Source organism: Tauraco erythrolophus, chromosome 6, assembly GCF_009769465.1.
Source record: "Tauraco erythrolophus isolate bTauEry1 chromosome 6, bTauEry1.pri, whole genome shotgun sequence".
NCBI classification, from domain to species: Eukaryota; Metazoa; Chordata; class Aves; order Musophagiformes; family Musophagidae; genus Tauraco; species Tauraco erythrolophus.
The window spans coordinates 13,377,237-13,391,293 of NC_141470.1; the positions used below are offsets into that span (position 1 = coordinate 13,377,237).

At 35.7% G+C, this 14,057-nt stretch overlaps 1 protein-coding gene across 8 annotated transcripts in view; it reads left to right on the forward strand.

Annotated features, from left to right (window-relative positions):
- SOX6 (SRY-box transcription factor 6) overlaps window positions 1–14,057 on the forward strand; it is a 381,585-nt gene that overhangs the window by 102,152 nt on the left and 265,376 nt on the right. For 5 of the 8 annotated variants that reach the window (XM_086614161.1, XM_086614162.1, XM_009978289.2 and 2 more), the window contains exon 1: window positions 12,784–13,270. The exons of 1 other annotated variant lie outside the window; for it this stretch is intronic. The gene's annotated coding sequence lies outside the window, so the exon portion shown is untranslated. Of the gene's footprint in view, window positions 1–7,161; window positions 7,187–12,783; window positions 13,271–14,057 lie in introns of those variants that run through there. 2 more of the 8 variants (XM_086614168.1, XM_086614166.1) reach the window with 2 other exon arrangements.

The following is a 14,057-nucleotide window of genomic DNA, read 5'->3' on the forward strand; positions in this document are numbered from 1 at the left end:
GATTGGTGTTTTTAGATTTTGATAGCTGCTAGTTCCTCGCTACAGAAGTAACCTTTTAAAATGTCAGTTTTAATGTACAAATTTTATGAGAATAAAACGACTTTTTAAAATACTAATTTTAGACTCCTCTGCTGAGCTTGTAGTCAGCTGCTGTTGTCTCAGGCTGTCTTGGAAAATTAAGTCAGTGCTCACTATAATAAAATATGTACTCTGGACTTCATGAGGAGAAAAATATAGTTTCCTTTTAAATTCTTTTTCTGTAAGTGTTGCATAACTGCCAAAGTAATCTTCTGTCCTTATACTTGTTGATATTTACCCTCCCTCCTTCCTTCCTTCTTTCCATCTGTCCTTCTGTCTGTCTATGTCTAACATGCGCTGGATTTCCTGCAAGAGAGAATTTCTCTCCTCTTAGATGACAGTTCTCCCTGAGAGAAGCATTGTCAGGTACATAAGATTTCATCTTGTGCTTTGTAACACAAAAACCTTATAAATTAGGTGTACGGTTTATCAAATATTTCATGTAAAACATGGTTTAAAGAGTTTTTTTCCCTCTGAAGGTGACATAATATTAATTTACTGCTAAAAGATCTGATAATTTTCTGTGGTCTTAATTGCTTCAGCTTTTCCTGTAATTTGTCATATTGTCTAGGTTGCTGTGTCATATATTCCATTACAGAGGTGACACTGAAATTCAAAAGGAATGGAAGCTTAAGCTTTTTCCCCCCTTCCGATGTCCCTTGTTCTAAATCAGAAAAGCAGCGCTTGTTTTGGCTTCAGGGAGCTGTATGTTCAAGCTCACAGCTGGAGGTATGGTGCTGCAGTGATGGTCACCAGTGATGGGAAGGGAGAGTATAATGAATTACAAAAACCAACAAAAACACCATCACGTAAAACCCCTTTGGGATTCAAGGCAAGCGCTTCATTCTTTTCTCTCTCAAAGCTCCTGTATAAATGTGCACACAGATGAAAGAATTACAGAGGGAATATGTTCAGATTTTAAATATCAATAATATATTTGGTTGTGATATTGCCTCATATAGAAATAGAGAGTTTTTCTTTATCATCTTCGAGTTATGTTTCCTAAAATTGTCTCTCTTTTGGTCATGATTCTTTTCAAAGAAGTAGTAGAGCTAAGCCTTTTCATTTAATTGTAGTAAAATGTTGCCCTAAAGTCGAATAAAAAATTATTTTTTTTTACTAGTTCATATAGAAAAACATATAAATGTAATAATATTTTAACTATAGTTTGTATAGATGTCTCCCATTTAAATGCTATGCAAATCTTTCATGCTGCAGGGCAAACAACTGTGAGACTATAACATACGGTGTAGCAAGCGTACACCATAAATTTGATAGTCATACTTGTGAGTTCTTCATATTTCATACAAAGAATCAGGAAGAATAAAAATAGACAAAAAATGCACACAATGGAATTATGAATATGAGTGTGTAAAAGAAATAAGAAAACATTACCTTGATCTTCTGCACTTGCCTGTGCCAAATGCTGGTCAGATGCTGTGAGTTATAGTGGAATGTGGGAATATTACGGAATCAGAATTCCTTTCAGATGTACTCCATTATTTTTGAAGTCCTGTTATTTCCCCACCTGTTCTGGGTGATGAAATAAGGAAAAGACCCTTTTAATGGGGGCAAGAAGAGACTTTACTGCTCTGCTTGTACATGTTATCCAGCTGGACTGATGGGCCACTGTTTAGAGAAACAGGGGTGGGAGGCTATTTTAAAAGAAAATGAAAAAAACATTTGTTTAACTGCGTGGCAACACAAATATTTTAACGAGTGAGGGCTGACTATGCATCTCGTTATGAAAAAAGGTGCAGGCTTGAGAGGAAAAAAATAAAGCAAAACATTATGTCTCTCTAGGATTTAAGACAATCACTCTTTATGTGATTCTCTTAAAACTCTATGTAAATGCATGTATTTAACTCTTTCATTTCTCGCATCCCTTTTCTAATCTGAAGTAGTCCGTCGGAAGGAAGTGCTTTCCCATCTTTCTGATCAAATGCAGATGCTAGGCAGAAGTTCCTGGGTTTTGTAGGGAGTCCCTGAGCTCTCCCAAGCTGTTGCTGTTTTCATTCTCCTCCCTTCTTTCTTTCTGAGGCATCTCTTCCCTGAGGTTGAACACATGCGGCACCTGTTCTGTCCTACACCTTGTGGTGTCCTCTTTCAGGTACCAGAGCTGAGAAATGGCTACGTATTTCCATTTGGTCTAGATGGTGGGCTTTGAAGAAAAGGTTGAGAACACAACCTGATAATTTTGCTTAAATGTAACTGTACAAGCACATATATATACCTACATATATATATGCATACACACATATGTATATGTCATGTATATGTAAAAAAGATTATATATAAAATATATATGTATAAAAGATTATATACGTGTGTATAGATATATAAAAAGTCAGAAAAATTGTGTTTTCTAAACCCATTTGAGATAATCATATTTTTCACAAATGTTGAAGAAACCAGGTATCACACAGAATCACAGAATGTGAGGGATTGGAAGGGACCTCAAAGGATCATCTAGTCCAATCCCCCTGCTGGAGCAGGACCACCTAGATCAGATCACACAAGAACACGTCCAGGCGGGTTTTTAACATCTCCAGAGAAGGAGACTCCAGAACCTCTCTGGGCAGCCTGTTCCAGTGTTCTGTTACCCTTACTGGGAAGAAAAGGTAGTTGTACAGTTCATTCTCTGTGATTACCAGCAAGACTTTTATAACCATGCTAAGCTAGCTTGGTGAAACACTGAATTGATTACAATAGTTAAAAATTTAGGTAGTTCAACTTATTTTCATTACTTTGCTTTCTAAACTGCTTTAGCTTCCATCAGTGTGACAGAGTTTCCAGCCTTGTCAGCAGTGGAAATTTTGTTAATGATTTAGATATACCCCAAAATATCAATATATACAAAAAATGACACATTTTGAAATCTGTTAACCTAAGCTCTTTGAGAGTGAACTATAAATGAGTCTCGATACTGTACTTAAGAGTATTCACTTTCTAATAGGTAATATATTTTAATTCCACTCTTTAGAAATGTAAGATTTAAAATCCCGATAAAAATATGGGCAGAAGAAATGAGTGCCCAAAGATTAGGTGGTGCATGCCATTAAACTGCGATAGGTATACCTTTGGAGGGATGTTTAACGTGTGGAAATTTGATATATGGGGTTTTAAGAAGTGTAAAGTGCCAGCTTGCAGCACCTTCCAGGTCCGAAACGCTGTGTGGCACAGCTCCAGAAAGATTTGTCAGCCTGAAAGCTGTTGCAGCTGGAGCTGGATTTCGGTCTGAACCTAGGAAAGATATGTACAGGATACAGCATGTAAACAAAGTGCACTCACTGTCCTGACTTGATTAATTGATCTGTTGTGATCCACTTTATTATAAAGCAATACAGTAGCATGACTGGCTGATTGGGCACTGAAAACAACATCAGAGAATGGAAAAAAATTAACCAACCAAAAAACCCCAAATCTTTATGTTCATTTGTTTAGTTTAGTTTTGTTTTTAACTGATACCTGTTTCAGACTGCTTAGAGATTCAGTTTCCCTCATTCCCTGTTTTTATCATCAGATCTCAAAGCAGTTTAGAAAGGTGATTTGTAAAGCTTTTGTTTCTCTTGTTTTACACATGGGTAAACCGAGGCATAAAAAGGTAATTAGCATGCCAGGTACTGAGTCAAAAGTATGCCTTATGCTTCTGTGTGCCCCCTTCATCAGGCAATACTGATTGGGAAATACTGACTTGTGGGAAAATTGTAAGTTAAATGCTGAAAGGTGCCTAGTGAATTATTTTTTGAGGAGGTATTGAAGTCCACCACATGACTATCTTTTGTGTGTGTAGTTACACATGCACGATGCCCTTCTGTGCACGAGCTGTTTCATGTTGGGTTCACCAGCAAAATGAAATCCCTTAACAGTTACATTGGCCCCAGTTTCTCTTGAAACCTAGCTTGTGTTTCTGAAGTGAGACGCAAGCCGAATTTGTATGTGGACAATTTTCTTTTCACTTAACTGGGGTGAAATTTTCATGTAATTTTTGCAGGCTACTTTTGCACGCTAGAATGCAAAAATATTTTTTGGAATGCTCATTGAGTATATTATCTGCACTCGAAAGTATATAGGTAGTTTTTCTGTTACATATAATATGAAATAGTTTATCAGCTTAATTTGTGACGCTCACTATAAAATTAGTGGTGGATTATGTAGATCAGTATTCTCTTGCAAGACAATTTGGAATATAGTAGCCCTATCATTTATTGAAATCAAGTGATAATAGCCAGAAGAGTGAAACTGACTGCTTGTGTGATTCTTGTTCCATCATTTATCTAGTTTACCTTCAGGACTAAGAAAAATAACAGATATGAAAATAGGAAGACTCCAGTTGAGAAGAGAGTTTAAGATGTTAGGTCAAAAGTTCAAAGATATGTTCATAGGGACAGCAGTTCCAAAACCAAATAATAAATTTATAAGGGATTTGAACAGTGTTTTGTACATTGCATCACAAAACAGATGGGAATGAAGTTTTGGAATGAGATGGGGTATCTAGGATTGCAAGAAGAGTTAAATAGTAATAAGAATTTTTGGTGGTGAATGTGGTAATCTGACAAGTGACTTGAATTCAAGTAAGTTGATTGATCCTGTAGTTCTTAGGGCTAAAAAAAGAGCTACTTTGTATGGCCCAAATGTACTCTTTTGGAAACCCAAAGAGCAGACAGCTCTGCTTTCTCTCATCTGACATATACAAAGTTGTGCATACAGTGATACCAGTATGGACTTACTGGGTGGAATAGGACCCGTAGAGAAGGATTCTTGGAAAAAATAAGATAGGTTGTGTGTAATGAGAGAAACCCAAAGAGCTGTTACTGGTGCTCAGAGACAAGAACTATTCTTATTTTACAGCATATGAAGACAGAGAAAATTGTTGTTCTGTATAAACAGTCCTAGTGGTTGGGGGGCACAAGTTGGTAACTTGAAGAACAGGATTGGGTTCCACTGTATGACTGTTATGTGGGTTTCATTATGTACCTGTAGTTCCATATATATAGTTCCATTTTAGACAGGTTAAATTTTATATATGTGTGTGAGTATATATATATACACACACAAATCTGTGGGGCTGCTTGAGTAAAAAAACCCATATTTCGATGGAACCGACTTCCCTTTTCTTCTTGTCTTTGAGTCAAATCTGCTTACATTATTATGCATTAAATCTCAAGGACTTTTTTTCCTAGAAATACATTTTATTATGCTATACATCAGTGCAGAGCATATTGTGACTTTTGATTGGGTGTGTGAAAGTGGTGCTCAAAGAAATGAGGAAGTAAATTTTTCTTTTCTGCTCTATATTGGCCACCAGAGTTTCCAGGATCAACGTGACAGAGCACTATAGTTACTCAGAGATGTACTTTAATGGGCCCAGTTGAACTCGTAATGTATCAAAGCCCAATCAGTGTCTTATTCTGCACCAAACCAGCATGATTACTGAGTATTTGACTTCTTTACTAGTGTTTCCACTGCTCCATGTCACTCGCTGCTGCTATGCCAGCCTGACTCTTGTTAGACTCCTACATTGGAGTCTTAGATTACTAGATCACTGTTGTTCTTTTACGTATATTTCTATGTACTACATGGATGTTCAGCAAAAACCACAGGACACAAAGTACTGTATTAATGTAGGCACTGATTATTCTAATGCTTTCTGTATACAGACTGTACCTGGACAGCTCTCTAGCTGGTAAATGTGAAATGATGCAGATAATTTGCTATCTAAGCAACTCGGATCTTAAAGCATGAATTCACATTCTGTGTCGGATACTAATGCAGATTTTATTACTTGTTCACTAAAAGAGCATTGGCATATTTAATATATTTTAAGGAACAAATAGAACTTTTGGGAAACGGTGTATTTGCATTGTGCATATCAACGCAGTAGCCATCACAAGATGCTTTCAAAATACAGTTATGATGAATTCTACAAACATATTGTGTGTGCAGCCACAAATGAAAATAACAGGAATTTTCTGACTATGAGTTTTAAAGGATGGAGCCACCTATGACTTTGCACAAAGTCTGTTTTTCATTAGATGTTAGTGTATTTTTTTTATAAACAAACTTAGCAGTGTTTTCTGTCTCGCAGAGGTGATTTTATTGAGGAAAAAATAACAACTAAGAGGCAGCCAAGGAACACTAGTGGATGATACATGTATCTGTGAAAACAGGTTCTCATATCTTTAGATGTGATTATCTTGGCAGAACAGAAGTTAAGTTTAATTAATTTATTTTAAAATTTATTTTAAATAAATAAGTGGTGGTACTGGCTGATGACAGTGATATCTCAAAGTTGTAGAAAACTATTGTGAAGTTCAGCATATTTTTAACCAGATAGAATACTACTACATGGTTAATTTTGTTAACATTTTGTTTACCAAATGCTTATTTGGTAGTTAATTTTATTAACATTTTAATGTCAATAACAAATTAACAATAACACAGTTAATTTTATGAACATTTTGTTTACCAGAATTTGTTTGCCACCTTTTAAGCAGCTCAGTTGTCAGAATGTTAAGTAAATTGAGATTACTATCTTCGCAAATAAGTGCATTTTCCCTTTTTATGTAGGTAATTTCAGTGACTTGCATGTAATTGTGTTAATGTTTTCAAGTCATCAATTTTTTTTCAGGATCAGGACTGTATCGTGAGAAAGTGTAGTGGCAACAGCATGGCAGAACTTGACCTGTGCTGTGTAAAATAAAGACAAGCAATGCAGAGTGTTGACACATGGGTTCGAGATGAAACAAGACCCTTGGTCCTTTATATATTATAATTTACTTAACCTAGCTGGTTTGTAATTTATCTGGAGAAGAACTGAATTGTGCTCTCTATCGAGTAGTGATTATGGGTGCATTGGGCTTTGGAATCACACAGTACCTTGTCTTCAGACTGATGAACTTTTAAGTAAAAGGTAAGGCAATAAGGGATTAAAAATGACTGAAAATCCTCTTTGCAGTCATTTTTGTCCCTTACTGGTCAATTAAGGATCGCTTGAAGGGTGGGAGACTTCTGCGAATGAACAGACATAGAGGCCAGCACAGCTTCTCAACACTTCATCCAGCTGCCTACTACTGTGACCTCGGAAGAACGCTGCCACACTATGCTGGTATGTTTGGAGGGGGTTGGACCAGGGTCTTCATGACAAAGACATCAAGTTACAGAGAAAAATTTTTTTTCTTACCTGTTGGCAGGTCAAGTAAGGTTAATCTTGCCTGCCCAGGTGATTGTTCTGGACTTGTCAGGAAGGTATTCTCTGTGGCGCTGAACAGCAGCCTCTGCTGCTGGTGTTTGAACCCAGCGTTGGCACTGCCAGCAAGGTTTAGCTTCTTTGCTGGTATCAGGTTGTGTGCCTCTAGGTATTGTGTGACATTTCAGCTTGCCAGAGATGTGGACTCTGTGACTGGAGAAGGATTGGCTCTGAGCACAATTTAGGTGGTGCAGAAGACTAATGAATATTTTTGCAGCTACAATTTCAAGAAAGGAAGTAACTTGTGATAGATTTTGTCGCTAGGAGATGAGAGTTCTTTTTTTTTTTTAAACTTTATGTGAAGTTCTTTTTTTTTTTTTTAAACTTCATGTGAAGCGAGTAAGTTTTCTAAGACTCAAGTATTTAGAAAAACAGTGCTTCGAGTACCATGAGGTTTAAGAAAATGTTTTCTATCTGGTTTGAGTCTTTGAGATCGCGTTATTAGACTTTCTTCTGTAGCATATTTTAAGAAAATATCACAAGACTTGTGGAAAAGATTTGAGATTTGGCAGCTCTAGGTTAAATTTATGTGTTCAATGAACTTTTAACGATGAACGGTAAACTAGGAAAGGACAAAAATATACCTGTATTTAGGGTCTTTTAATGGAATATTGCCTTTTTATAACAAAGCACAGAAGCAGAATTTATCGCACTAAGTTAGGGCTGGCTCTACTGAGATTTACAGAAGTGTATCTGTAGTTTCTGTCTGAGAGGGTAAGAATTTTCCGTTCAGTGCTTTTCTCTGTTTCTGGTCCAAGTATCACCTTGGCCCGTGGTGGTTTCAAATGTTTTTCTCTTTCCTCATAGTGTCTGAATGGGCACCGACTTCTTTCCAGTTAACATACAACAATCTCTTGTGCTGACTACTGAACTCTGATCTTTGGCTGGATGCACGTTTGTTTCTTTAAGCACATGTGGTGCAGAGTAGACCTGGAGTTGGGTAATTCATAAGAGCTGGGTATTATTATTATCATTACTACTACTTGAAATGGTCTGTATTATTTTGCACAGCAGTGTGGTCACCTGGCAGCAGGTCATTAGCATTTTAGGTTTCTTTCCCTCACAACAATGCACAACATGCTAATTAGAGGGTTTTGAAAGCTAAGCAACCTGTTTTAAAATCAGACATTTTAATTTGCAGCTTTAATGGCTGTATTATAATAACTGGCTTGGCTTGGGGGAGAGGGGGAGAGAAGCACTTCTCATGTTCCAGTAGCAAGGCCCAATATAACAGAGGCTGACAAAATTAAAAACCTCATAATGTGACCTTTGCCTGAGATAAAAGGCTGTTTCATAACAATTTCCTTTTGTTCTTTGTTTAAGCCATTACTCCAAAAGGAGCCTCCGATTAATCTAAGTAAATGCATCATTACAGTCCTAATCCATGTCCTTCTGTCAGTGTCTGTTTTAATTAAATAAGAAACACTAGCAGAAAGATACCACGCACAAAGCTGTGATTGGAGAAAGAGGGTTGTTTGATCAGAGTGAGATTAAAAAAGGCTTTACTGTTTTGTCCTTTTGGTCTAGATGCCATAATGTAGGTTAAAGGAAGAAAACTTGCCTGATAGTTTAGCACGTTGCTCCCTATTACAGTATTAAAATAACCAGATTTACCAATGAAACCGTCCCAGACATCCAATTAATTATATAGAGAACATTCACAGACAAACAGTACAGCAACTTGGTTTGAGTAATTTGAAACATTAACGTGTTTGGGATCGTATACACAGTTGACCAGAAATTGTATTCAAGTGTGTTTTTAAAATATTAGATAAAGCATTAAGTAAAACTATTGATGGATTTAAGTACTTTCTTTCTTTTGATAGTACTTGTGGCTATCAAATTGTAAACATGATCTATTGCAAGCCTCTGATTTTTAAGAATATTTTTGTTTGTCACAAAATCATGATAATTATTTTAAAGCAATGAAGAATCTGTTTAATAAATGTTGTAACATCTAGCTAGTTAATATTGCTAAAGCAATACATGTATAAGAGACTCTTCCTCAAGGTAGTGTTTCAAGATCCCTGTGGTGAGGGTTTTCTCCCATATCCAGGCCATTATTTGATGTAATGAAAAGAGAAAGTGTGCAACACAGAGATTGTTAATTAATTTAGCCTAACAAGATGAAGATAAATGAAGCAAAGCATGGATTGAATGAAGCAAGAGGTCTTATTTACAATTTAATACTTCTTTATATTAGGCATTTTTCAATTTACAAAAGAAAAGACCCTGCGTTTAAAGAAAACGTGTTCTGTGAGTACATGCAAGACAACTTTACATTATGTGAGCAGTTCTAAGGACTGCTGAAAATGCCCTTTTCGTTAACCTTTAAGTTTTCTTCTTTTTTTTTTTTCCATTTCACATTTCTTTTCTCATTTTGCTTTACAATATGTTGATAATAATAAGAAAAAATTTAAATCTAATCTTTCTTCCATTGAAATAAATAGCAAAATATCAATGGGTACTCTTGAAAGCCCAAGTTCTGTTGTTTCTGATTTTTTTCGTTAACCTAGAGTCATAGCCTGTTTTTGAGCAATTTGTATGTAGAAAGATGCATTAAGAGAAGTAACTATAAAAAATACAATAAGACATGACTTTAATTTCTTTTCCAAGCTGTAAATATGTTATTGCTTACATGTTTTCAACTATTCTATTGCAGTGAAAGCTCATAGGAATCCAGGGTAGTGTTATTTAACTATGATTTGCTGTAATAAAACTATGATTTTTTGATTTGGGAGAATATTTTTTTTCTCAAGATCATGTTTATCCTAAACGTTTTGTGGGAAGCTGTGGATTTTAGTTTCTTACCAATTAAAAAACAACAAAAAAGACATTCCAGAGGTTTTAGGTATCTCTTTGTCCCAGTCCCGATTTTAGATAAAAAATATCCTAAGCTAACAGTAAGTTACGATTTGCATCAGTTGAGTCACTACATCTCAAGGTATATTATTCAGTTTCTCAACTACAAAATTTAGGGTATAATTCTATAGAAGAGGTGAAAAAAAAAAATATGGTCTATCATTTTTAATATCTAACCAACTAGCCAAACAAAAAAGTCTTGTGTTGTGACTGACTTAGGCTTATCTTTATCAGTTTAATCTAAACCTAGAATTCTAAATGATGACTGAGTATATTAGGTCATTCTTTATTTTTTTAAATAAAACATCTTCATTTTTACAGATGAATTGCTTCTGTCCACTATTTGACCTTCTGTCATGATTTCTGTCTGCAAAGGAAATGCCTGCCTTCCTTTTCCAGTAGCTAGACAGGACAGTGTTATCTAGTGTCACTGCAAGCAGTGGTCTCTACAAATAGCATTATTATGGTCTATGTTTTTATCTTGGGGGTCATGAACAAATCCATGCAACTGCTTCTAAAGATTTCAATAAATAGGACTTTTTATCCAGACAATTGCCTTTTATATTACTTTTAAACAAAACTACTAGTCCATCAAGAGTTTCAAAAGGAAAACAATTCTACAGAGTGCTGGTATGGCAGCACAGACCAATCATTATGGCACCCATTCTCCAGTCCTTTATTTTTCAAGTCCACAACAATAGGTTGTTGATTCAATGGACAAGACCAGAACAATTAAGTTCTCTGTTTAGCAGCAGTGCAGCATTTTAATGCCCTCCTCTAATAATGGTCTCATTATTGTTATTCTAAGACTGGGCCTCAGGAGGAGGAATATTTGCTGGAGGTACGTCATTATTTTGCAAATTTCGATTAGCTCATCATGTTGTCTGTACTATGAAAATCGTAGCTAATTAGAGCAGTCAGTTAGACTACCAGCTTTTGAGCTTATGAGTTAAAAGGTAGCACACTTGATAGGCCAATGATGTGAAAAAGGTGGTAAAAAGGGGGATTAGAGCTGTTGCCTTAGTAACTCTAACTTCCATCTGTGCGGGAACAATGGACCTGTGTTTCTTCTCCACCTTGGTGTAAAAATTGGTTTTGTTTCGAAAGGACGGGGCTTTTTATGACAATCTGGAATTCAGCCTAACGGGGTGTAGTTTTAGTTGTTAGGAGAGACCATTGGAGGATAGGAAAGATGAAAGGTCATGGCGAGCTCCAAGGACATGAAAGGTCATTGTCTCTTGTAACAATAGTGGATTGTTTTGTCCTATTATTTCCAGCCAACCACTCAGTCAGGTGATAGAAGAGATACCACCAGTTTAGTCAGGTGGAACGGGAGAGAAAGATAATGTACCTTCTAAAGAATAAAAGATAGCTATAATTTGCTTTTATTAAACAAAGTTGCACTTATCTGTGACCATCCTCTGAAAAGGGTTGTTTACTGACTTACTATTCTAGCCTGCTTTGTTCAGCGCTGCCTCTGTAGACCATCACATCTCTGGGAAGCAATCCAATGTGTTAGAAAACGTTGTTTAAGCTTTCTTCCCATGAAGAGGAGCCCCCAGGAGTACCACTGATGTGATACTTAACAATAAATTTAGTTGTTGTAACTTTCTCACATTATTGGTGTTCTTAAAAGGTTTTCCTTCAAACACACACAGAATAAAATTAACTATAAATATGAAATAAATTTGCTTCAATGCTTTATAGCATTCTATCATAAATTCTACAGCACATATAGAAAGTTTACAGCAAGCTGTATTAGGTGCTACAGAATAGAGAGTGGTAGACAGACAGAGAGCACGGTTGTGTAAAAATAGATTTGCTATAGGACTACTCCAAGGGAAATAGGTAAAGTCTCGTCTCTGCTACGCAGTAACTTTCGGGGACTCTATCCCTTTGTCTAAGGAAAAAACATAAATACTGCAGTATTATTTAATAAAACAGCTGTAGCGCAATTTACCAGGAAAGCATTTCTGTTAGTGAATAGAACTGTCATATCTTATTTTTCTTTGTAAAGCATCCAAAAACCCAAGTACTTTTTTTCCAGAAAAGGGAAAAAAAAACCAAAACGCTTATCATTTCTCCTTTTTTTGTAGCATTATGCCTCAGTCATCCATGCAACAAGTTTATTTTTCTCTTCCTCTTCTCTCTGTCCACAGTCAAAGCACTCCTTAAGGTCCATCTTCTATTCCCCAAACAGAGACTAGTTTCTATTTTGAGACTGTTTCACTCTCCCGTACTGGATCTTTAAACCCCGTTACAGGTTTTGTTTTATAATCTTTCTACTTATTTCACATCAGAGCTGCCAAATATTTTGAATTCTTATGAAACTGGTAAAATATATAGAGTTTGCTGCTATTACCTTTGAAAAATAAAATTACATATAATTGTTAGACATCCCGTCTTAAACTGTTCTGACCTTATTTGAACTCCCCTTTTTAGCTATTCTGGGCCTCTCTTATCTCATATTTACTCCTGGCCACTCTTGCTCTTGCTTTCTGACAACACAGATGGACGGCCTTGCACAAACTGATAACTGTGGTAATTTCTCAGCACACTATTCAATAATAAAAGATGTTATTTTCGGAATTCAGCAGGCATGTGTCATATTTACACGTACACCGAAGATGAGAGGTTGAGCAGTAGCTTCGTGGGAGCATGCTGTCGTATGAGCTGTTGGACTTTACAGCTTTCAGTTCGTGGATGCATTGGTTTACTGGCTCTTAGGTTTAGTAAGTAGAGTCTTTAAGAGAAAGAAAGTCTTCTTTTAAGTATTTATAAGCTTTTAGTTTTTTAAGATAATCTATTCTTAAACTTCCTCTTTAGCTCTTTATTTATTTGTCATGTACGTACTATGACATGTTTCGTTACTTTTGTGTTAAAATGAACTGAACAGTATAGGCTGCTTAGTTCAAAATGGGAACCCTGCAAAGGGTTAACCAGCAGAGAATTACAAATGAACTATCAGGAAAGTTGATTATTAATCCAACAAGAGAGAAAATATCCTTCCAGTTAGCAAGAATTAGGACCTGAAGAGCTGATAATATTGTTCAGGCTGTCGGTGTGGAATGGCAAAGCCAGGTAAGCTAGACATATTCTCAAAGGAATAAAGTCTTTTCTTTCTGTTTCTTTTTGTACGAGAGTTTAGTTTTAAAAATAATCTTTGTTGATTTACTTAAACTATCAGCATATGAAACAGCATATGTTGATCCTCAGTTTCCTTAAATGAATGAAAGAAATTAAAATTTTACTTTAACTTTGGTTCAAAGATATATTTCTAAACTATGCAATGTACGTAGCTGTGAAATATCGTAACAATTCTTTGCTGGTTTGTGGTTAAGTGTGAGAACTGATTACAAAACCTGAAGAGTCCTTCGCAGTTGCAAGCTAATATATTACGTAAGTCTGTCTTTAGTTGTGTGTGAACATATTGTGGAGGTTTACGGCAACTTTTATGTTGCAGAGCTCTTTCTTTCAGAGTTATGAGACTTCAGTTTTCACAGTGTATGAATGATTTATTGAAGTTTGTTTTGATATTATGGACACGTTTGTGTTCATTAAAGAATTTCTTTTTGTGGGGGTTTCAAAAATCTATGATCTGGAGTTAGAAGGAAATTGATGTTTGGTAAACATACCACTGTGTTTATAAATAGAAATGCAAACCAAACCATTAGATCGGTTGAACACCTAATCTTCTCATAATTTTGGTAGTTTTCTAGAGACTCAAAACTCTGTCTTAGGAAAACTTAGAAATTTGTCTTTTATATTTGTGCTGCTGATACTAATCAATAGTTATGATAAGCATTTATTTTTTCAATGAGGTCATCTATTTAGTTTTTTATATGAGATGTGTAAAATCTTTTAAATA